This window comes from Gossypium arboreum, chromosome 9 (genome assembly GCF_025698485.1).
Source record: "Gossypium arboreum isolate Shixiya-1 chromosome 9, ASM2569848v2, whole genome shotgun sequence".
NCBI lineage: Eukaryota > Viridiplantae > Streptophyta > Magnoliopsida > Malvales > Malvaceae > Gossypium > Gossypium arboreum.
In genome coordinates, this window is record NC_069078.1 from 18,538,399 (window position 1) to 18,542,076 (window position 3,678).

Here is a 3,678-nt window from a genome sequence, read left to right on the forward strand (position 1 = left end):
ATTTTAATTACTGCTACGTACTTAACTTGACTTTGCTATAACATTAATCATGATTTATTATAATAACTTGACTATTTCTATACCTAATCCGATTCCTGTGGAGATGACATCACTTATCACTTTATTACTTGATTCGACGTGTGTACTTGCACAGTTTGCATATCATATTCACATGCGACAAGTTTTGGGTGCAGTTGCCGGGGATCGACAATTGGTGTAATTTGGTTTGGTTATTTTACTTAATTCTATTAGTTTTATATAACTTATTTATATTTAATTTCTATAGGTTTTCCATCAGTGCATGAGAAGAGGGATTCCTATTTACAAAGAATATTATTTTGACCTAGAGATCGAAAGAACTTTACAAAGAAGGTGGAAAAAACTGTGAAAAATGGCTAGGAATGGGAATGGTCCTAGTCTCAACAATAATTCGAATGGTCAAGATGCTAATCCTCATGTTTGTGGGGTGATGATGATCGAGATAGACCAGTTCAAGAGCATGTTGTGGCAATTTTGGATGAGCTGAATCCTAGGATAGTTAGACCACAAATACAGGCATAGTAGTTTGAACTGAAACCGATAATATTCCAGATGTTACAAACAGTAAGACAGCTTGCTGGACTTCCCACTGAAGATCCAAGACTGTATTTATGACTTCTTCTAGAGGTTTGTGACTCGTTTAGGCAACAGGGTGTGCCTGAAGATGCTTTGCGACTTAAATTGTTTCCATATTCTTTAAGAGATCAAACGAAAGCATGGCTGAATGCTTTGCCGTTGGGAACAATGGCATCATGGAATGATCTTTGCTAGATGTTTTTGCTACGATATAATCCCCCAAATATGAATGCCAAGCTTAGAAATGACATTACATATTTTTAGAAATTGGATGATGAAACACTATATGAAGCTTGGGAATGATTAAAAGATTTAGTTTTGAAATGTCCGATGTATGGCTTCCAATATTGGACTCAATGGAGATATTCTATAATGGACTGAATGTGCATACGAGGATGGTAGTTGATGCTTTAGCAAAACGGTACTTTGTTGGATAAATCTTATAATTAAGCATATCAGATTTTGGAAAATATTGTCAATAATGATTATCAATATCCTACTACAAAAGTTAGGATGGGCAAGAGAGCTGCTGGTACTATGGAGCTGGACGCAATCACTTCATTGACATGCCAAGTATCTTCATTGGTTAATATGATTAAAATAATGAAAAGGCTTACTGTAGTCCAAGAATTAAAATTAGCCAAACTATCATGTGTTTATTATGGTGAAGACCATGTGTTTGATGAATGCCCATCAAATCCAGCATCTGTGTGCTACATGGGTAATTTTAACCAAAACAATAACCCTATTCAAACACGTATAATTCTATGTGGAAGAAACATTCGAAATTTAGTTGGAATAATCAAGGTGCGGGGAATTTTAACAATACGACAAGATAGAATGCCATTAATACACTGCCTGGTTATACTCAACCTATGTTGAGGCAAAATGTCCAGCAAGGTCAGGCATCGGTTTCATCATCATCATCTATTGAATAATTGCTGAAGGAATATATGACCAAGAATGATGCTGTAATTCATAGCCAGGCTGCATCTCTTTGAGTTCTTAAGACTCAGGTGGGAAAAATAGTAAATTCTTTAAATTCGAGACCATAAGAGGCATTACCTAGTGATATCGAGAATTCAAGATCATAAGGGAAGGAGCAGTGAAAGGCCATCACTCTTAGAAGCGGAACTCAGCTTGATGATGTTGCTCAAGATGCCACGAAAAAGAAGAAAACTCAAATAACAACCAGGTAAAGATCTCGGAGCCATCTGAAAAGCATACTTACCTGAAAAGGGTAAGTAGAAAAATGCTCTGGCAGACCCAAATAATGTTGTCAACAAGATTGACACAGGAAAACAATGTCAGCAATTTGAAAGACGACCAACTTTACCTTTTTCTTAGCGATTTCATGATTCTAAGCAAGATATTCAGTTTAAAAGATTTGTGGAGGTTTTGAAACAATTCCATATGAACATACCACTAGTTGAAGCTTTGGAGCAAATGCCCAATTATGAGAAATTTATGAAAGATATATTGTCGAAGAAGTGCAAATTGGGAGAATTTAAGACTGTTGCTCTCACTGAAGGATACACAGTAATGTTGATGAATAAATTACCTCTAAAGTTGAAGGACCTAGTGAGTTTCACTAGCCCATGTTCAATTGGAAATCAGCATGTTGGTAAGACATTATGTGATCTAGGGGCGAGTATAAATCTAATGCTTATGTTTATCTTCAAGAAGCTAGGAATTGGAAAGTGAGACCTACTACAATTATGTTGCAACTAGCTGACCGATCATACGTGCATCCGGAAGGTAAAATTGAATATGTGCAGGTAAAAGTAGATAAATTTATCTTTCCTATGGATTTTCTTATTTTAGAATATGAACCTAACCAAGATGTGCCAATTATTCTTGGAAGACCTTTTCTTGCTACAGAGAAAATTTTAATTGATATACAGGAAGAGGAGCTGACCATGAGGGTAAATGATCATGTAACATCCCGATTTAGGGCCTAGTCGAAACGATGGTTTCGAGACCACATATCCAAAATAGAAATAATTATTTCATGATTATTATGAGGTCTAGTATGAGAATGTATGCCTGTGTAAAAATTTCATGGAGAAATTCTATGCCTAAGATGCTCAATTTGACCTTAGGGACCAAATTGCAAAATATGCAAAACTTGAGTTCTAGAAGCTTTTAGCATGAAATTGAGTTGGATTATAAATTAGAGGTCATCAAATAGTAATTTGACCAAGTTTTAAAAATTTGGACAAAAATGGGCATGCATGGGTAAAATTTCAAAGAAAGGCCTTAAGGGCATTTATGTCTTTTGGTAAATAAAAGAAATAAATAAGTGAAAATCTTGTCCATCATCTTCAAGGCAGTGCTGAAAATTCTAAGGACCATAGCTAGGGTTTTTCTTCAACTTTCAAGCTTGATAGTAAGTGTTCCCTAGCCCCGTTTTTTATATTTTCTATATTTTTGAGATCCTTAAAGCATGTTCTATGTGACACCCCTAATGTGACCCTAGTCGGAGAGTGGTTTCGGGACCACGAAACCGAGTCACAAGAATAATTAGGTGTTATATTCCGTGCTTATTGTATGTGGAATTTGTATGCGTAAATATTTCGTGTCTCGATTTTTATTAATTAGGTGCAAATTTATAAGAAAGGACCCATGTGCTAGGACTTGAAAATGTGACAGTGTATTTTTAAGTGGCCTAATAATGCATGAAGTGAAATAAATGGAGTTGCATGTCAATTATCCCATTCCCTAAGGTGGATGGCCGCCATGACAAATTATGGGCAAGGGAAACATGTTCCCAACATGTTTTACTAATGGATGATGTTAGAAATAATAAACAACTAAGCATGGGTGAGAAAAGAATGAAAAAAAATGTGTGTGAGAGTAGCATCCCCCATTGCCGTGCAACCAAGAAGAGAAAACAAAAAATTTGTTCATGCTTGCTCTCTCCTTTTTGGCCGAAAATACTAAGAGGAAGAAGGATTTTGCTTCATTTCCTTTGTTTAGAAGAGATCTAGAAGGAGATTTGGCTAAATTTGCATCAAGATTAAGGTATGTATGAGGTGGTGTTGGGAGTTTCATGCATGTTTT

The 3,678-nt window shown here is 35.8% G+C and overlaps 1 non-coding gene across 1 annotated transcript; it reads right to left on the reverse strand.

Moving 5' to 3' along the window:
• Nucleotides 1-849: 849 nt before the first annotated feature.
• Nucleotides 850-956, reverse strand: LOC128281014 (small nucleolar RNA R71). Its single transcript, XR_008271231.1, has one exon. It is a non-coding gene; the product is annotated as a small nucleolar RNA R71 (small nucleolar RNA).
• Nucleotides 957-3,678: the final 2,722 nt, after the last annotated feature.